Below are 22582 nucleotides of genomic sequence, written 5' to 3' on the forward strand. Positions count from 1 at the left end.
CTTGCAATGCTCAGCACAGCCCTCATGACAAGGAATTATCTAGTCTAAGTGTCAGCAGTGCCTAGATGGAGAAATACTGACCTAGGGATACAAATACTCCTTCAAACAATCTCTCAGAGCAAAAACAAAAGAAAACGAAAAGGCACCAGGCTGGGTTGGCCAATATTTTGGAAAGAAACAGGGCTTTGGTTTTATTTCTCATTTATTTTGCACTCAATTCTCAGACTTTTCACAAATAAAAGGGGAGTTATAGGCATGACCAGTGTGAAGTCAAAGTAACAGCTTTCACCATGACACACAGTCAAGTATATTTCTTGGACTCTCTCTCTCTTTTTTTTTTGTAATTCCCACTTCAAAACCCCAAATCAAAACTTATCCAAATATCTCTGGTAAAAATACACATCCAAGTTTTGTATTATTTGGATACTTACCCCCTTTAACTCTACAGCGTTACATATTTTCCTACTGCATTTTTAGCTTCTAGCTAGCTTTAATGGGCATTTTATATTAACTTCTTCTAAAGTTTTTGTCCCAAAGTAAAAATATATTGACCTAATGTAATAGTGTATTTTACTATCGTTTTAAAATTGTTTTAATTTGTGTGTCTTTTATGTTTATGACCCACTGGTTTCACTTGCTTCTGAGAATAAGTTTTATATGGTTTGGCTTCGTTTCACAGATGCGTATAAATTTCCCTTTACTTGCTGTAAAAGTAACTGTGAATTATGAGCATGTGCTCTAGTAAATGTTCACAGCTTCTCCATTAGAACACTCAGATGACTGGGAAGTTACTAAAACTGGGGTTCCAAGAAAAAACAGTGGATAAATGTTTAACTCCTTTTGCGTTGACTCCTTTCTGAAAGGCAAATTTTTAAGACCTCGGATTCTTTATATGTTAAATGTGGTTTATCATTAGGAATTTCATCTGGTTATGTGACAGGAAAGATCACTGACTTGAGCAGGATAGGATTTTATGGATTCACTTTTGTAAAATAGGTCTGGAGACAGGCAGTCTAGGACTGAGATAGTCTGGTGGCACCATCCAGTCATCTCAAATTGAAGCTCCTTACTTTGAGTTGCTTCATGCTCAGTCACGGCTTCTGCCTTCAAGTTCCCCTGTAGTTCACATTGAGGACTGGAACTCTAGCCATCGCCTGCACATTCCAGCACAGAGAAAATATGGGAAACAGGACAAAAGGGTGGCCATGCCTTTTAAGGAGCTGTCCTAGCAGTCCCATGTCACACTTCTGCTAACATCTCATTGCTGGAATTTAATCTCTGTCAGGGAGGCTGGGAAATGCAGTCCTCGAACTGAGTACATTGCCGTCTCCAATAAGATTAGGATTCTGTTACTAATGAGAAAAGACAGACTAGGAGTTACACAGTGAGCAGTCTCTGCGACAAGTATTTCCAAACTTTTAAAGTTAAGCAACCATATTTTTCCCAAAAAAATTCTATTTGGGTGTCCACTAATTTTCACTGCTTTCTTCTGGCACTGATTTCTCTCTCAGCACTCCCAACGTTCTGGAAGATTTCTATGGAAGCTTAAGGGCACCATGGGTTTGAAAATCATTAGCTAAGATAATTTCCAAAGGTGTATTCTTTTTTAAAAATTCTGATTCTTTGATTTTGTTGATTTGTAGGATAAGTAATATCTAAAGAATCACATTTCTCAGTAATTATGACAAGCTTTAAAAATTATTTTATTTTTTTTTATTTTTGAGACAGAGTCTTGCTCTGTCACTTCGGCTGGACTGCAGTGGCATGATCATGGCCCATTGCAGCTCGACCTTCTGGGATCAAGCGATTCCTTCACCCCAGGCTCCCAAGTAGATAAGACCACAGGTGCAAACCACCATGACTGGCTAATTTTAAAAAAAAAAATTTTAATTTTGTAGAGATGGGGTCTCCTTATGTTGCCCAGGCTGGTCTCAAATTCCTGGGCTCAAGTGATCCTCCTGCCTAGGTCTCCCAAAGTGCTGGAATTACAGGTGTGAAACACCACACTCAGCCATAACAAACTTTTAAAAATTGTGGTTTTTAAATTATAGGTGTCAAAAACAATGTTTTAACTCAGTTTCCTTAATCTGAGCATTCCATTCATGGAATAATACCCCCTTTTTCCTCCAGTCCTTACCAAGTTAAAAATGGATAAAGATGAATTGGGATTGGGTTAAATATATTTGAAGAAATCTTTGTATTTATTTATTTTTCTTTCCTGTTTTCCTCTTAGTAGTGTTGGCGTAAGTTAATTGTTCTGAATATGTTCAGTAGTGTTTGAATTTGTTGTGTTTTCTGAGATCATTTGTAAGGCACATATTGTTCTCCCTATACCTTAAAACTAATTCCATTTTTACCACTAAACTAAGACATTGTAGAAAGTATATTGTTGTTAACAGCACACATCCTTATACTCAAATATCATTTCTCTCACCTAATAGCTGTGAGATTTTGAGCAAATTAATTTTCTTAAAATATGTCTTCATTTATAAAAGTAATAATATCTATCTTGTTGATTTTTTAGGGTTAAACAAAAATAATGCATTGTAGGCACTTTATAAATGTTAGTCTCCTTTTATGAAGAATATAAGTTACTTATATCATAAGAAAGCTTTAGGCCCTTCTCTGAAAATGAAGAACCAGAGGAAGATGGGCATAGGGAAGGAATCAGAACTATTAAGATGGTGATGGCTTGGTCTGGGAATTCATGTCAAGGAATGAAGGAGCCTTGATTATAGGATGCAGGTTAGTATATTTAACCTCACTCTTACATATAATACCATCACTGTGTAAACACACACACACACGCACACACCACATTATATGAATACAAATCATGAAACATCAATGGAAATGTAACAGCAAAAGATAATGTGTGTTTTTTAGAATTGTACCCTGGTTGTGATTCTAAAATTTCTTGGCTTCAGAAAGTGGCATTGGTCTGATTCAGGTTTACTCTTGGCTCTCACATGAAAACAGCAGGCCCAGCCAAAGGCTAAATTATGAATCTTTCAAGTTTGACTTTGGCAAGCCTCCTCCTTTCATCACCTCCCTTAACTCCAGGACAAAGTGGGGGTTGGGGGAAGAATGGGGAGGTGTTGACCAAAAAAAGACGAGGCTGTGTGAAGACATTTTTTCCAGCTATACGGATGTGAGGAAATGATGCAGGACACACCATTTCTTGGGGTGCAAATTTCCTACTTTGAGAAACACTGCCTTAAGAGATAGCTCCAAAACATGTTCCCTTTTCCTGTAAGACTATAGCTGATGAAAGCATTTCACCCAGACCCAGATCAATCAGAGGGAGTTCCAAAAATAGTAAAAGTATGTTAAGAGCACATCTGTTGAGAAAATCAGAAGATATTAGTCTCTGCAGCAGCTTTTCGTCTCTCTTCATGTATCCTCTTCCTTCATTTATGAATATTTCTTGACTCGGCCTATTTCCAAGGGATTGATTTCACAATACCTGCAATCTCCAACCTTGCCAGCTATAGGCATTTAACCTCCAAGAGGTTCAGCTGGCTCCAGTCCCTGCACCAATATCAGAGATCAGAGTCTCCTGAGGTCTTGCCTCCTCATTCATGGTATTTGGGGCCTGGGTTGATTTACTTCATATAAGTGAGTATCTGCCTTGGTTTCCTGCAGTGCAGCTCCTCTTAAGCCTGGTCTTGAACTTCATTCAGTAAGCTGTGCTGGGGCCTTGACATGGTTGACCAAGATTAGATTTCTTTCACTAGGGACAATCTCATCCTTGCCCCACCCAGGCGTTCTAGGTGAAGTGTATCTCAAATGCTTCCTCCTACTGGAGGCTTGTGAATTTTTATTGTCTGGCCCAACACTTTTATCAAGTTCTCTTCCATATTGCTATTGCTCCAACCATAAATAGGTTTGCTGAGCCATTTTGGGCACAGTGATAGGCATGGTTGGTGCTATGGTTTGAATGTATGTGTCCCTTCAAAATTCATGTGTTGAAACTTAAACCCCAAGGCGATGGTTTCAGAGGTGGGGACCCTTGGAATGGATTAAGTCATGAAAGATTCACCCTCGTGAGTAGTGCTTTTAGAAAAGAATTTGAAGCAAGTAACCTAGTGTCTCCTGCCCTTTGATCTCTTCTGCCATGTGAGGACACAGCATTTGTCTCCTCTAGAGGATGAAGTAACAAGGCACTACCTTGGAAGCTGAGAGCAGCCCTCACCAGCCATGAAGTCTTCTGGCACCATGATCTTGGACTTCACAGCTGCCAGAATTGTGAAAAATAGATTTCTGTTGTGTATAAATTACCTAGTAGGTAGTATTTTGTTATAGTAGCAGGAACAGACTACGACAGTTGGTCACTCCGTTTGAGTGAGTTAGACGTTCTAATAACAGCCACACAAGTCTGTATGACCACGGCCAGAATATCTCATGGCAAAGCTCCTAAACAACAGTGCTCATTATAGCAGTAACTGCATTTGGACAATATAATTGTGTGGGTGAAAGATTGGCATAAAAGATTAGGATCAGAAAGAATATCAGAGGAGGCTGATTTTAAATGCCATTTTCATATGGTGTTAAACTCCAATATATTTTTAGGTTGGTTTCTGGACTTTGCCTTTTACTCAGTTGAGCTTTCAGTCGCTCCCTGCATCTTTACTACATTATCGTAATTGTTTGAACTAAATACAGTTTTAGTGTATTAGAAAAACATTTTATACAATATTTTTTCAAAATTTTCTTATGTGGATTTACTTGAGCTTAATTATTTGGGGAAATGTTTTCCTTTTCTGATCTCTTGTTTTTTTGGCATTCTCCTCCACATTACTGAGAAAATTTCTCAAGATTTTATCATTTATTCTATTTGATGGAGTATTGATTCTGTTACTCTCTGGGTCTAAAGTCATTAAAAAAGTTATCATTCAGGATGTCACCACATCCAGAGTAGAATAAATAGTATTACAAAATAATCTATTGTACTACAAACATATGAAACAACTTCAATGAGAGTGGTGGGGGGAAAAAGCATTGACCTTACTACATGTGAAAATAAGTTGAGACTGTAAGACTAAAGGCAAAGGGAGCTGCACATAAACACTGTGCTCTAATTGATACAGTTGTTTCATATATGGGTACCAATGAACAGTTCTGATACCGCTACACATGTATACTGGAATTGAACAATTACATAAATGGATGGCAAATGGTGGAAGTCAGGTTTTTCACTGTTGGAGTAGGAGGTTATAGATAAGCAAGGGAAGGAGAAGAAAATGATCCGTGTGGTAATTGATTAGATTTGTCAGCATCTGTATGAACTTATGTTTAGCTTAATACAGATGGGGACATATGGAATAGTTATAGATATGGGTATATACTTGAGTTACTATATACACATATATTTTCTTGTTCTGTTAGCTGAGAGGAGGGCCTAGAAGCAATGGCACTCCATTAGCAATGAGCATTCCTGGCACCCAGATCTTGGTTTCTAATACCTTTCTCCAGTAAAAGAAACCAGGGCTCTTTGGAGAAATAGCTGATTTTTGAACTTGGTAGGGAAGGAAATATACAAGATGAGCTTGGAGCATTGTATAGTGCCAGAAAGTAAGAAAGTGCTAAAACAATAAATCCGCAATGATGGGGGTATGCCAAAGGGATACAGGAGCCAACTGAAAGAGCTTCCAATGGCCAAAGCCAGAACAATTTGAGCAATAAAATAAAGTATTATTGGATTATAACCAAAAGAACAAGACAAGATAAATATTTATGAGTCTATGCTTATGTAAGAAAATGATTGAATAAATAAATATATGTGAAAGAATAAACAAATTGCCCACACAGAAGAATTTCAAATAATTTATGTGGCTACTCTGCCCTCAAAAAGGTGGAACATTACTCCTCACTCTTTAAGTGTGAGCTCTACATAGTGACTTTTTTTTCAAAGAATACAGTATGGATGGGGGGAAAGTAACTTTGCAGTGCAGAAATCCCACAAACACTACCTCAGCCAGCTGAACAAGTTCTATATCAATAATTCTAAATAATGTTGGTCATATATTCTCCCTGTATAATGTGATAAAGATGATATTTTACCTCTGTGGTCTTCCTTCCCAAAGCACATAATCCCAGCTTAATCATGAGAAAAATAATCAACTAAATCCCAGTTGAGGTACATACTATAAAACACCTGACTAGTACTCTTCAAAACTGTCAAGGTTATCAAAACAAGGAAAGCCTTAGAAACTGTCAAAGAGCCTGGGGAGATATGATAAAACTATTGTGGTATCCTGGACAGGATTCTGGAATAGAAAATAAATATTAGGTAAATCCCAAGAAAATTCAAATAAATTATGAGCTTTAGTTAATACAAAGTGCATTGATATATAATACAAATGCATTAATTGTGACAAAAGCACTATATTAATGTTAAGTGTAAATAATAAGTGAAACTGGGTGGGGGGTATATGGTAGCTTTTCATCCTATCTTTTTTGAAACGGAGTCTCGCTCTGTCACCCAGGCTGGAGTGAGTGCAGTGGCGCGATCTCGGCTCACTGCAAGCTCTGCCTCTCGGGTTCTCACGATTCTCCTGCCTGAGCCTCCCGAGTAGCTGGGACAACAAGCGCCCGCCACCATGCCTGGCTAATTTTTTTGTATTTTTAGTAGAGACGGGGTTTCACTGTGTTAGCCAGGATAGTCTTGATCCCCTGACCTCATAATCCGCCCACCTCGGCCTCTCAAAGTGCTGGGATTACAGGCGTGAGCCACCGTGCCCAGCCATGGCATTTTTAAATGTCAGCTCTCTTACATCTGTCTCATCTTTCATTTTTAAATAGAATTTTGCCTTGTTTAATTTCCCTGTGAAAGATACCAGATCTTATTTAAAATTTCATTCCATTTCCTGTAAGTTTTAAAAGTATGTTCTCCAGACTTTCACATCTAATAAAACTGAAACAGGGACTGGATTTACCTTATACTTGAAACATCCAAAATAAAAATAAGTAAGTCAAACAGACAATATCCATAAAACAATAGTTTTAAGACACTATATCAAACAGTGAAGGACAGTAAACCCCAACAGATGGGAAACAAATGAAGTAAGCCCTGTAATTGTCCAAGCTTACTGCCTTGAGAGAACATCAGAAAAAGGAGGGAAAACCCAGGGGAAGCACGATAGGCTCCTTGAATTAAGGAAACACAGCTGAAAGTCCAGGTGGAACCTGACTGCTAGAGTTTGTAGGACAGATTACTAGAGAGGAGAAAACTATGCAGAAAGAGAACACTGAAGCTCTCCAGAGGGTCCACTTTGAGTGTTCAGCATTGTATAGAGTAGCATATGGGAAAAAAAATATTTGGGAGAAGAAAATTTAAAATAATTACAGGGATTAGTGCCTGATGCTTACCTGGGCCTGAAAAAGTGCCTGCATCCAACAGTCAAAGTGGGAAACTTTATAATTAATGGGATCATTGGATAGAGTACTGAGAAGGGTTTTGACTCAATAGTGGGAAACAATGATTACTATAGATAAAATGTTTCTTCGGTCCTGTCTAGCAAATCTTCATAGCAAGATCCAAAAGGATCAAACTATTTCCAAAATACTTAATTACATACCAGAACAAAGCTTGAGAATATAGAAATACAAAAAAATCCAGTATCCAACAAGGCAAAATTAACAATATCTGGTATCCAATTAAAGACTGCTAGATATACAAAGAAGCAGGGAAATATGACCCATTATGAAAAGAAAAATAGTCAATGAAAATCAACCTAAAACTAACACAGATATGGAGACTCAGCAGACAACGACATTAGAAGAGTTATTATAACTGAGTTCTGCATGGTAACAATGATAGAGAAATGTAAGTTATTTTAACAATCTAAATGAAACCTCTAAAGATGAAAACTAAACAATGTAAGATGAAAAATGCAGGGATGTAATTAATGGCAGATTAGATATTGCAGCAAAAATATTATTAAACTTGGAGACAAAGCATCAGAAACTTTCAAAATAAAACAGACAAAAAGTTTAATGAAAAGAACATCAGTAAGCTGTGAGACATCATTAAACAGACTATATATGCAATTAAGTCTCTGAAAGAGAAGAGAGATAAGAGAACAGAACAAAATATTTGAAGAAATTATGGCTGAATGTTTTCCAATTTTGATGAACAGTATAAACCCATAGCTTCAAGAATCTAAACAAATTCCAAATAAAAGAAACATAAAGAAAACTATAGTAAGGCATGCCATAATCAAATTTCTCAAAACCGTTGATAAAAAAAGAAAGCTTAAAATCAGGCAGAGAAAAAGTATAAATTATGCATAAGAGAACAAAGATAAACACGAAAGATTTCTTTTCAGGAATAAATTAAGCAAGACAGTGAGGTAACATATTGAAAATATTGAATGAAAAAAACTGTCAATTTAGAATTCTCTACCCAGAAAAAAAACTTTAAAAAATGAAGAGAAAATGGACACTTTTTCAGATAAAAAAGAAAAAAAATTCATCATCATCCCTACAAGATATGATAAATTCTTTCAGGCAGAAGAAAAATGATAGAAGATGAAAACCTGAATATACATGAAAGAATGACAGGAAATAGAAATACTAACTACATTGGTGATTATACATAACTTTCTTACCATTTAGACATGTTAAAAGATAATCAACTTTGTAAATAAAAGTAATACCACCATATTTTGAGGTATACAACATAGGTATAAGGAAAATGTATGACAAAATAGTGTAAAGATCAGAAGGGGAAAAATTGTATATTTTTATGAGGTCATTTATATGTATATTATATTTTTATGAGGTCATTTATGAGTATATTATTATGAGGTCATTTTACTATATGTGAAGTGGTATAATTCTGCTTTAATGTGGATTTTGTTAAGTTAAAGATGTATATTATAAACCATGAAACAAACAGTAAAATAACAAAATAAATAAATATAGCTTATATGCCAAAAAGGGAGTTGAAATATTTGATTAATACAAATTAAAATATATTATTAATCCAAAAAAGTAGGAAAGAGGAACAAAGAGTAGATGGGCCAAATAAAAACCACATAGGAAGATAGTAGCATTAAACCTAACCATATCACTATGTACATTAAATGTAAATGGTTCAGACAGTCTAATTAAGTGGCAGAGATTGTCAGACTGGATTAAAGTACCTCTGAAAAGAAACATATTTTAAATATAAAGACACAAAGAGGTTAAAAGTGAAAGAATAGAAAAGATACACTAAGCTAACACTAACAAAAGAAAGTTGAAATGACTATAGTAAAATCAGATATGGTAGATTTCAAAGAAAATAATATTATTAGGGATAAAGAAGGTTACCTCATAATGATAAAGTGTTCAATTTATTAAAAGGGCATAACAATCCTAAACATTTATGGACCTAATAATAAAGCTTCAAAATACATGAAGCAAATTCTGATAGAGCTATAAGGAAAAATAGACAAATCCATGATTATAGTTGGAGATTTCTATACCTGTCCTTCAATGATTGATAGAACAGATATGTAGAAAATCAGTAAGCATATAGAAGACTTAAACAACACCATCAAGCAACTTGAAATTTATAGGATACTTTACCTGGCAACAACAACAAAAACACATATTAGTTTCAAGTGTACATAAAACATTTATCAAGATAAAATATATTCAGGGCCACATGACAAGACTAAGTAAATTTTAAAGGATTCAAGTTATATGAAGTGTGTTCCCTGAACTAGAATGAATTAAATAAAACATCAATAATAGAAAGAAAGATATTTTAACTATTTAAAAATATTTGGAAAATAAACTTTTAAATAACTCAAGGATTAAAGGGAAATTAAAAGAAAAATAGAAAGTGTTTTTAGCTCATTAAAATAAAAACACAGCATATAAAAATGTGTGTGATGTTACTAAAGCAGTATTTAGGGTGGAATTTGTGGTATAATAATTGCACTATAAATACAACATAGCAAACTGTATAGTATATTGTAAATAGAGTATAGCAAACTATATTATAAGAGAAAAAAATTATCAAATCAATGATCACTGCTGCAACTTAAAAACTGGAAACTAGAAAAAGAAGAGAAAACAAAACCCAAAGTGAGCAAAAATATAATAATATCAGAGCAAAAATAAACAATATAGAAAACAGTTAAACATTATATAAAATAATTAAAACCAAAAGATGGTTCTTTGAAAAAAATAGATACAATTGATAATCCTCTAGAGAGACTAGAAGAAAAAGAGAGAACACATAAATTGCCAATATCAGAAATTTAGAGAGGTGATATCACAATAGTACCTACAAATATTAAATGGATAATGGAAGAATATTATGAACAACCATATATCAATAACTTCATCAGTTTAGATCAAATGAATAAATTCTTTGAAAGATGTAATCACCAAATGTCTCTCAAGAAGAAATACGGGACAACTTTTGGGAGGATGCCATGAGAATCTTCCTTTGATGGAAGCTCCACTCTGTATAGTTGTGGTCAAGAAGGCTTTCTTTTCTCCAAGTCGAGGGTTACAGCATCTCCCTTGAAGGAGAAGGCTGCCACCGTGTTATCCCTTTTGATCTTTGCTGTGGAAGTGAAATTCCAGACTTGTGCAGCCAAGAGTTTGAAGATCCCTTCTTCCACCTGATTCTCACTCCTGGGGTAGAAGCTCTATTCCAAGAAAAAAGGTGAAGAGTATGGGAGCTCTGATTATACTCACCCTAGCTTGCCCATGGGGCAGAGTTTCCACACTAAATTAGGCAAGGTGAAGTGACCAGAGACCGCTGTCCACACCCAGTACTCTACTCATAAATTCCAGTGTCACTCAGAGAGAAGTGGGCCACCATTCCTGCTCCTGACTCCTGAACAGGGGCTCAAAGATTTTTCCCAGGAGAGAGACAGACCATAAGAAGAGAGAGCTCCAAAGCTCTCCTCAAAGGAACAGGTTTAATTTAGAATAAAGTGTTGAAAAGTTAAAGTTAAAGGGCACTTTTGAAAGCAATAGAAATTTTGGTAGCAGGCAATTAAGTGGAAACTTGTAGCTCAATGAGAGCAACAAGGTAAACTGTAGGCCAGCTAGTTTATTGGAGAGAATGAGCATTTCTGTGATTAGAAAAAATCTCAAAGACTAGCCTCAAAAACTGCTCCTGTGAAGATGCCTAAATGTAATTAATCAGACTGTGGAGCAATTTATGCTCCATGGCATCATCAAAACCAATAGAATAATCAGTTGGCAATTAGTGGAGCTAACAGCTGGCTGTGAAACCAACAGAGACAGACAGCCTAATGGGGAAAGAAATAGTCAAACTGCTGTTATCTCAGGATAACTGTGTTTTTCCTGGAGGCTGTGCCCTCTCAGTAAGGACATCAGAGGCTTCATACTGTGGGGGAAATAGAATTAACTAAAATAATTCATTTAAATTATTAAACAAATAAACAAACAAAAATTCTGGAGAATTGGGAAAGGTGTGATAGGGTTCAGCATTCAGAGTTGCTGCAATATGTACTAAAAAAAGTACCATTAAAAAATATATAAGACATGAAAAAGCAGGAAAGTGTGACCTATACTCAGCAAAAATTTGGAGCAACATCATTGTATTTCAATGTGATTAAGTATAAATCTGAAGTAGTTTATTTCAAGTTAAGATGTATATGGTAATCTCTAAAACAATTACTAAAGAAATAACTAAAAAAAAGTTAAAAGATACTTGAAGAAACTAAAATGTTGCATCACAAAATATTCACTTAGTGTAAAAAAAAGCAGTAGCGAAGAAATAGAAGAACAAAAAAGACATGAGACATAGAGAAAATAAAAGTAAAATGGCAGAAATAAACCCAACTTTATCAACAATAGGATTAAGTGTTAATGAATTAAATAATTCAAAAAAGGCAGAGAATGTCAAACTAGATTGGAAAACTAGGTTTAACTATATGCCATTTCTAGGAGATAAACTTTGGATACAAAGATACAAATAGATTGGAAGTAAAGGGAAGAAAAAATATACAGCATGCAAACAGCAACCAAAAGAAAGCTGAAGTGGCCATATCAATATCAGAGAAAATATGTTTTCAAAATGAACTTTAAAACAAAAATATTTTAAAGAGAAATATTTTTAATGATACAGGATCAATACATTAGGAAGATATAACAATTACATGTATAGATATATGCACCTAACAACAGAATCCTCAACACCAGAGAACTAAAGAGAGAAATAGACAATTTTCACAATGTAGTTGGAGACTTTAACACATTACTTTCAAAAATAGATAGAACAAGTAGGCAGAAAAGCAACAAGGAAGTAAAAGATCTGAACAACACTATAAACCACTAGACCTAATAGACATGTATGAAACACTGCATCCCCAATGACATCAGATATTAGTCCTTTGTCAGATGTACACATTGTGAAGATTTTCTCTGTTCTCTGTTTACTCTGCTGACTGTTCCTTTTGCTGTGCAAAAGCTCTTTAATTTAATTAGGTACCAAACAAATTTATCTTTGTTTTTATTGCATTTGCTTTTGGGTCATGAAATCCTTGCCTAAGCCAATGTCTAGAAGGATTTTTCCAATGTCATCTTCTAGAATTTTTATAGTTTCAGGTCTTAAGTTTAAGCCCTTAATCCCATCTTGAGTTGATTTTTGTACAAGGTGAGAGTTGAGGATCTAGTTTCATCCTTCTACGTGTGGCTACCCAATTATCCCAGCATCATTTGTTGAAAAGGGCATCCTTTCCCCACTTTATGTTTTTGTTTGCTTTGTTGAATATCAGTTGGCTATTTGGGTTTATTTCTGGTTTCTCTATTCTGTTCCATTGGTCTATGTGCCTGTTTTTATACCAATACCACAGTGTTTTGGTTACTATGGCCTCTTAGTGTAGTTTGAAATCAGGTAGTGTGATGCCTCTAGATTTATTATTTTTGCTTAGTCTTGTTTTGGCTAGGTGGCCTCTTTTTTGGTTTCATATGAATTTTAGAATTGTTTTTTCAAATTCTGTGAAGAATGTTGGTGGTGTTTTGATGGGGATTGCATTGAATTTGTAGATTGCTTTTGACAGTATGGTCATTTTCACAAGGTTAATTCTACCCATCCATGAGCATGGGATGTGTTTCCATTTATTTGTGTCATCTACGATTTCTTTCAGCAGTGTTTTGTAGTTTTCCTTGTAAAGGTCTTTCAACCCCTTGGTTAGGTACATTCCTAAGTACTTTTTTTTTTTTTTTTTTTGCAGCTATTGTAAAAGGGATTGAGTTCTTGATTTGAGTCTCTGCTCGGTTGCTGTTGGTGTAGAGAAGAGTTACTGATTTGTGTACATTAATCTTGTATCCGGAAACTTTGCTGAATTCTTTTATCAGTTCTAGGAGCTTTCTGGAGGACTCTTTAGGGTTTTCAAGGTAAATGATCATGTCATCAGCAAGCAGTGACAGTTTGACTTCCTCTTACCAATTTGGATACCATTTATTTCTTTCTCTTGTCTGATTGCTCTGTCCAGGACTTCCAGTAGTATGTTGAAGAGGAGTGGTGAAAGTGGGCATCCTTGTCTTGTTCCAGTTCTCAGAGAGAATGCTTTTAACTTTACCCTTTTCAGTATTATGTAGGCTGTGGGTTTGTCATAGATGGTTTTTATCACACTATGGTATGTCCCTTGTATGCCAATTTTGCTGAGAGTTTTAATCAGAAAGGGACACTGATTTTTATTGAATGCTTTTTTTGCATCTATTGAGATTATCATGTGATTTTTGTTTTTAATTCTGTTTATACAGTGTTTCACATTTATTGACTTGCATATGTTAAACCATCCCTGCATCCCTGGTATGAAAACCACTTGATCATGGTGGATTATTTTTTTGATATGTTGGATTTGGTTAGCTAGTATTTTGTTAAGGATTTTAGCATCTATGTTCATCAAGGATATTGGTCTGTAGTTTTCTTTTTTGGTTATGTCCTTCCCTGGTTTTGGTATTAGGGTGATGCTGGCTTCATAGAATGAATTAGGGAGGGTTCTTTCTTTCTCTATCTTATGGAATAGCACCATTATGTAATGTCCCTCTTGGTCTCTTTTAACTGCTATTGCTTTAAGTTTGTTTTGTCTGGCAAAAAATAACTACCCCTGCTTGCTTTTGGTGTCCATTTGCATGAAATGCCTTTTCCACCCCTTTACTTTAAGTTTATGTGAGTCCTTATGTGTTAGGTGAGTCTCCTGAAGGCAGCAGATAGTTGGTTGGTGAGTTCTTACCATTCTGTGGTTCTGTACCTTTTTTTTTTTTTTGAGATGGAGTCTGGCTCTGTCACCCAGACTGGAGTGCAATGGCATGATCTCGGCTCACTGCAACCTCCACCTCCTGGATTCAAGTGATTCTCCTGCCTCAGCCTCCTGAGTAGTCAGGATTACAGGGGCCGACCCCCATTCCCAGCTAATTTTTGTATTTTTTAGTAGAGATGGGTTTTGCCATGTTGGTCAGGCTGGTCTCAAACTCCTGACGTCAGGTGATATGCCCGCCTCAGCTTCCCAAAGTGCTGGGATTACAGGGATAAGCCACCATGCCCAGCCTGTGGTTCTGTGTCTTTTAAGTGGAGCATTTAGGCCATTTACATTTAATGTTATTATTGAAATGTGAGGTACTGTTGCATTCATCATGCTCTTTGTTTCCTGTGTACTTTGGTTTTTTTGTTTGTTTTTTGTTTTTAACTTATATTTTTGTTTTATAGGTCCTGTGGGATTTATGCTTTAAAGAGGTTCTGTTTTGATGTGTTTCCAGGATTTGTTTTAAGATTTAGAGCTCCTTTTAGCAGTTCTTACAGTGGTGGCTTGGTAATGGTGAATTCTCTCAGCATTTATTTGTCTGAAAAAGACTGTATCTTTCCTTTACATATGATGCTCGGTTTCACTGGATACCAAATTCTTGGCTGATAATTGTTTTGTTTGAGGAGGCTGAAGATAGGGCCCCAATTCCTTCTAGCTTGTAGGGTTTCTGCTGAAAAACCTGGTGTTAATCTCATAGCTTTTCCTTTATAGGTTACCTGATGCTTCTGTCTCACAGCTCTTAAGTTTCTTTCCTTCATCTTAACTTTGGATAACCTGAAGACAATGTGTCTAGGCAATGATCTTTTTATGATGAATTTCCCACGTGTTCTTTAGGCTTCTCGTATTTGGATGTCTAAGTCTGTAGCAAGGCTGGGGAAGTTTTCCTCGATTATTTCCCCAAATATGTTTTCCAAGCTTTTAGAATTATCTTCCTCCTCAAGAATACCGACTATTCTTAGGTTTGTTCATTTAACATAATCCCAGATTTCTTTGAGGGTTTGTTCATATTTTCTTATTCTATTTTCTTTGTTGGATTGGGTTAATTCAAAGACCTTGTCTTTGAGCTCTGAATTTCTTTCTTCTACTTGTTAATTCTATTGCTGAGACTTTCCAGAGCAGTTTGCATTTCTAAAAAGTTTCCTGAATTTTTGGTTGTTTTTTCTTGAAGCTATCTACTTCCTTGAATATTTCTTCCTTCACTACTTGTATCATTTTTTTGGATTTCCTTGCACTGAGCTTCACCTTTCTCTGGTGCCTCCCTGATTAGCTTAATAACTAACCTCCTGAATTCTTTTCCAGGTAAGTCAGGGATTCCTTCTTGATTTGAATCCATTGCTGGTGAACTAGTATGATTTTTGTTTGTTTTGTCATATTACCAGGATTGGTGTTCTAGTTCCTTCTCATTTCGGTAGGCTCTGTCAGAGGAAAGGTCTAGGGCTGAAGGCTGTTGTTCAGAATCTTTTGTCCCACGGAGTGTTCCCCTGATGTAATACTCTCCCCCTTTTCTATGGATGTGGCTTCCTATGAGCTGAACTTCTGTGATTATTGTCTCTCTTCTGGGTCTAGCCACCCAGTGAGTCTGCCTGGCTCTGGGCTTGTACTGGGGGTTGTCTGCACAGAGTCCTGTGATGTGAACCATCTATGGGTCTCTCAGCCATCGATACCAGCACCTGTTCTGGTGGAGGTGGCAAGGGTGGTGCAATGGACTCCATGAAGTTTCTTAGCTTTAGTGGTTGAATGCTCTATTTTTGTGCATGTTGGCCTCCTTCTGGGAGGTGGTGCTTTCCAGAAAGCATCAGCTGTGGTGGTATGGAGAGGAGCTGGTGGTGGGTGGGGCTCTAGAATTCCCAAGATTATATGCCCTTTGTTGTCAGCTACCAGGCTGGGTAGGGAAGGACCATCAGGTGGGGGCAGGGCTAGGTGTGTCTGAGCTCAGACTTTCCTTGGGTGGGTCTTGCTGTAGCTGCTGTGGGGGATGGGGGTGGGATTCCCAGGTCACTGGAGTCCTGTACCTGGGAGTATTACAGCTGCTTCTGCTGAGTCATGCAGGTTGTCAGGGAAGTGGGGGAAAGCCAGTAATCACAGGCCTCACCCAGCTCCCCAACAAACCAAAGGGCCAGTTTCACTCCCACTGTGCTCCCACCAACAGCCCCGAGTCTGTTCCAGGCAGTGGCTGAGATGGGCTTGAAATCTTTCCCCAGGCTACCCACCTCCGAGCTGTGAAAGAAAAGGGCTCCGTTCTTCCCTTGGCTGTGGAGTCTACACACCAGATTTGTGCCCTCCCCTGAGTTCTTGCCAGGAGGCTTTTTGCCCAGTTGGAATTGTTACAAAGTTCATCTAGAGATTTCCTTCTCCCTGTGGAGTTTTAGCCCCTGCTCCTCTGGCTGCCCTCCCTATGGATTGATGTGGTGCCAGGCAGGAATGGGCTGTTTGGGGACCCAGTGAGCTCCCAGCGCCTTCCTGCTGCTTCCTCAACCCCTGTATTTTGCTCAGCTCTCTAAATTGAGTCAGCTCCAGGTAAGGTCAGAAACTTCTCCCACAGGCAGACCTTCAGTTTCTCCGGTGGGTGTGTGTGTTTGGGAGAGAAGGGTCTCCTTTCCCACTTCTGCAGCTGGGGCACTCACAGTATTTGGGATGTCTCCAGGGTCGTGCGGGAGCAGTCCACTTCCTTCAGAGGGTCAGAGGGTCCTCTTCGGACTGCTGATTTGTTCTTGCAGTCGATCTTGAGCTTAAATTCACATTGGAAGCCTCCACACACTGCTCTGTCTGGAGCTGCAATCTAGTCCTGCCTCCTGTCTGCCATGATGATCTCTGAGCCTGAAAGTCTTATTTAAATGACTGATGTATGTGGGCTCAACTCTTTCTTATTATCTTAAGTTACAATTTGGGGTTATATATTTCAGTTTAGGTTATAATTCCTGTGTGTACTATGTTATATTTACTATGTTTGTTTATGTGTTGTATCTTCTTTGCTACTTTTTAGAATTTACTTTGGTAGTTAGGAAGCCTTTTATTTAAATACAAGGGGTTACCTTTGTACTGGTATCTTTTTACAGTTTTCTCTTGTTTATTTTCTGGTGTGTCAGTTCTATTAGTTTTCAATTGCTGCCATAACAAAGGACAGCAATCTTAGTGACTTAAAATGAAACAAATTTATTATCTTGCAGGCTAAGATCATAGCCTAATCAGGGATGCAACCCTTTCTGGAGGCTCCAGGGGAGAATCTGTTTCCTTGCTAATGCAGATTTCTGGCAGAATTCATTCCTTGTGGTTGTAGAATTAAGGTTGCCTTTTCCTTGCAAGTTGTCAGCTGAGGGCCATTCCAGCTTCCAGATGCTGCCCACATTGCTTGAAATATAGCTTCCTTCCATCATCTTCACGGCTAGTGGCCCATTGAGTCCCTCTTATGCTTCAAATCTCTCCTATCTCTTCTTCCATGGTCACATCTCTCTGACTGCCTGTCTGCCCTCTTATTTCACTTTTAAGAGCCCATGTGATTACATTGGTCCCATCTGAATCATCAAGGATAATCTGTCTGTTTTAAGGCTTGTGGCATTAATCTTATCTATAACACTCCCTTAGCTGCGTAACTTGACATTGTCACAAGTCTCAGGACTTAAGCATGGACATCTTTATAAGTTATTATTCTGCCTTTCACATCAGTTTTAAATGGTATTCGTTAACTCTCATTTATTACCTATACGTCCATTAATGATCTTTTTTATTTTTAAAAATTCCTTTTCCTGACATTTATTTTAGTCACATACTTTCTCAGAACACACGATGTTTGCATATCATTCTTCCATTCATGTCCTTACCCATACTGACCTCACTTTTAGATTTAGATATACATATAAACATATTACATCTTCATTTTTATGCTTTGCCAAAGATTTCTCTGTCATTACTTGGTAGAATGGAGCTTCCGCTCTAGAAGATTTCACCATAAGGGTATGTGAGTAGAAAGTATTCCCTAAGGACCTTCAGGTTAAAACTATGTCCATAGCACTGATACTTCAAGATCACTTAGCTGGTTAAAGTAAATAAGCAGGAGATCATCAGCCTGAGGCTATTTCTGTACTTTGAGTTTCTACATAACAAACCACAATCTAACTAGGCAAACAAACCCAAACCTAAATAGCCAGGTTTCAGGCAATGAGAAACAGTCATCTTCCACCAATCACAGGCTGCCAATTGATTAGACCACAGCTAAATAAGGCAAATGCCTAGCTCTAGCCAATTATGTGATTTCTCTGCTTTCATGTTCAGCTTACAAAGGTTTACTGTTCACACTACTGGTGTGAGCTCTCTGTGCCCCTTCTGGTGCTAAGTGCTGCCTGATTAATGAATTGTTCTTTGCTCGGATAAACTCTACTAAATTTAATTGGTCTGAAGTTTTTCTTCTAACAAGCTGCTTTAATCTGTTTTGTGCTGCTGTAACAGAATACCTGAGACTAGGTCATTTGTAATAAACAAAAATTCATTGGCCTATGGTTCTGGAGGCTGAGAAGTCCAAGATTGAGGGCTGGCATCTGGAAAGAGTCTTCTTGCTATGTCGTTTGATAGTGGAAGGTAGAAGGGCAAGAGAGGGTGAGTGAGAGCGAGAAAAAAGGGGGCTGAGCTTGTACTGTTATACAGAACCCAATCCCATGACAATGGCATTAATTCATTCATGAGGGCAGAACCCTCATAGCCTAATTGCCTCTCAATAGGTTCCACTTCCCAACACCGTTGCACTGAGGATTAAGTTTCCTACACGTGGTTTTTGGAGGACACATTGAAACCTCTATAATTCACTCTTTTGTCAGACTCATTTCTTATTTTTGTGGTGGAATACTAGACATTAGGATGGGCATTGAGATACACCATATACATAGAGCTAATTTCGGGGTAGAACATTTTTTCACAGAAGATGTATGAGTTGATCATACTGGAATAGTGGGTATGATGCCTGGATTCATAGCACTACAGTGGTTAGTAGAAGTGCTTTAATAGCAAAGTTAATTGCACGTATTTCTGATAAAATACAATCCTTGGCTTCTTTCTTTCTTTCTCTCTCCTTCCTTCTCTTCCTTCTTTCCTTCCTTCCTTCCTTCTTTCCCTCCCTCCCTCCTTCCTTCCTTCCTTCCTTCCTTCCTTCCTTCCTTCCTTCCTTCCTTCCTTCCTTCCTTCTTCCTTCCTTCCTTCCTTCCTTCCTTCCTTCCTTCCTTCCTTCCTTCTCTCTCTATGTCTTTGTGTTTATTGAAAATGCTGCTCTGCTGTTCCTGTGCTTTGTGTATTTCTTTTCAGAAGTCACATGCCAGCCTCATTTTCTTCTTACTGCTTGCTTGTTCTTTTTGTCTGGAGGCCAGATGATTTTTTTATTGCCTTTAAGATCTAATTGTTTTTCTAGGCTATGTCTCAGAGTTGATCATGCAGAATAATTTTTCTGAGGTATATAGTGTACCCATTCAATATGCAGATTTAACTTTTCTCTATTTCTAAAACATTTTCTTGAATTATAGTTTCAAATATTAGTTGTTTCATTGCTTCATGTTTCTTCTTCAAGGACTCCAATTACATATATATTGAATATTCTTTTTATTCTGATTTTCAACTACTTTCTGTCTACCCCCTTTTTACCTCTTTATTCATTTTTAATCTTAGTTGTTTACCTGCCTTTCTTCATTATTCTTTATTATTATATTTTACTCTATTCCATTGGAGACTTTGTAATTCATTCTTCATTTCTGAGTTGATTTTTTTTGCCTTTCCTTTTATTTTTGTCTTGATCTTGATTAGCTTTTGTTCCATTTCTTTCTGTGTTTTGCAGGTTTGTAATCTCAGTTTTTGAATTTCAAATTCAAGAATTTAAAAAGTATTTCTAAGATGCTCATTTGAAGATATTTAATTCAGTTTGAAGTATCATGTTAGTGCTCTCTTCTGCTTCTTGACTGATGTTTTGCGGGGGAATTTTTATTTTCTATTTCCTTTTTCTGGAACATTGCATACAGTTGGTGTGTTTTTTTTCCTATTCCTAGGCATTTTATAGCCTGTGCAGTAAAATGCATTTTATTCCATGGATGATGTTGGGGAAGGAAAGTGCAAGGTTGGCATGCCTTGCCTTATAGTTCTCTTTCATTTCTACAGGACCTTTAATTTCCTCTGTTGCTTCTTTCTTTCCCTTCATTGCTGCATCCTTTAAGGGGACCACGTTATTTCTATCTCCTTCTCCCCTGGGAGCATGCTTCTATGAGGCTGCTACTACCAGTCTCATTCACTTTCAAGCTACTTCCCTGTAGCTGATGCTGTGAAATGCCAAACCTCCAGCCTATGCTAGGTATTTTAGCCTTAGTATTATTTTTCTTTCTTAGGGAGATGGGGAGGGAGGTTTTGTCTAGTTTGTCTCTCTCTTCCATGCCCCTCTTTTAAGAGTCTCTTAATCCTCTGTCCCCTGATCCTTCTCTGCTTGGAGTAGCAGCTGGAGCTCAAGCTCTTTGGAAATTTGGTGTCTATTTCTCTGCTTACAGGTAATCAGAAATTGGTAATAGCGGCCAGGTGCCGTGGCTCAAGCCTGTAATCCCAGCACTTTGGGAGGCCGAGGCGGGCTGATCACAAGGTGAGGAGATCAAGATCATCTTGGCTAACACAGTGAAACCCTGTCTCTACTAAAAATAGAAAAAATTAGCTGGACGTGGTGGCGGGCGCCTGTAGTCCCAGCTACTTGGGAGGCTGAGGCAGGAGAACGGCATGAACCCCGGAGGCAGAGCTTGCAGTGAGCCGAGATCGCACCACTGCACTCCAGCCTGGGCGACAGAGCAAGACTCCGTCTCAAAAAAAAAATAAAATAAAATAAAAAAAGAAATTGGTAATTACTTAGGAGCTTCTAAGTAATGCTGAGGGCATGAGTTGTATATGGCATTATTTGCACTTCATGGTGATCTTAAGTGTTTGGGGGATGATGTGTGGAGTGATTTAGATTTAGCTGACTGCTCTCCTTCTAAGGGCAAGCAGCACTCACCTGGCAGAAGTCTTTTGACCTGTGTTAGAAAAGTGAGTTCCCAGTGCCCTGATTCCTTTTCTCCTAAGGCCCAGTCATGCCTCCATTTCTTGTTCCTTCGGGTTAGCAGCTGTGAAAAGGCTTCTATTGGGATCTGCTTTTATTTTCAGCTGCATCTAACCATTTTCTCAATATGAGGATCTATGAAGTAGTTATCAGCTCTTTCCTTTCATCAGGTTCAATTGACATCAAATCCAAAAACAATGCCTCCGAAGTGGAAGTCCCTTTTGCCTAGGATACAGCCCCCAGGCAGATTCCCCTAATTGTTCCATGCCACTTGTCCTGCAGCACTGGCAGGGAGAACTTGGAAGGAGTTCCATGCTGACTCTGCAGTCTTTCCCAAATGCAAATAAGATACTTGTTTTGTGGGAAAGAGTTAACTGCCTGCCAGGTTGCCAGGCACTTATGTAGGCATTTTGAATGTCAGCTTATTTAATCCATAAACCAACTCTGAAACTGTTCAAGGGCACACAGTTGAGAAAGGCACATAACCAAATTCAAGCCCTGGTATGTTTATTCCAAATGCTCTTCCCTACCTCTGTTTTATATTGAATAATCATTTCAGCAAAAGCAAAGGTGTGTTCTCCAGGCATAAACACTGGCTGATCCTTTCTGTAAGGCATGTCCAAATATTCAACAATGTGGCCAGGCATGGTTGCTCACGCTTGTAATCCCAGCACTTTGGAAGGCTGAGGCAGGTGGATCACGAGGTCAGGAGTTTGAGACCAGCCTGGCCAACATGGCAAAACCCTGTCTCTACTAAAAATAGAAAAATTAGCTGGGTTTGATGGTGCATGCCTGTAGTCCCAGCTACTTGGGAGGCTGAGGCAGGAGAATCGCTTGAACCTGGGAGGCAAAGCTTGCAGTGAGCCGAGATAGCGCCATTGCACTACAGGCTGAATGACAGAATGAGAACAAAAAACAAACAAACAAACAAAAAACAAATATTCAGCAATGCTCATGCACCTATCTATCTGTCTATGTATATTCTTAAATTAGTCACAATTTAGCTGCAACCTCCACCCTGCTCTTCTTCTGGCTTCTATAGAGATGAACTCTCTGGTATGTTTCTTTTTCATAATGAACAAAAACCACTCCTCCAAAAAACCAAAAAGAGAAAATACTATGTCTTTTGTGGTATACTCAGAGTCAGTTTAACTGGGAAAACGCTAACTGTGGAGGGAGAAGACAGCATCAATCTTCTGGGTGAAGGGCAAGGAACTTCACTTTCCTGGCCCTGAGAATAGCCTGTTAA

This window comes from Hylobates moloch, unplaced genomic scaffold (assembly GCF_009828535.3).
Source record: "Hylobates moloch isolate HMO894 unplaced genomic scaffold, HMol_V3 SCAFFOLD_22, whole genome shotgun sequence".
NCBI classification, from domain to species: Eukaryota; Metazoa; Chordata; class Mammalia; order Primates; family Hylobatidae; genus Hylobates; species Hylobates moloch.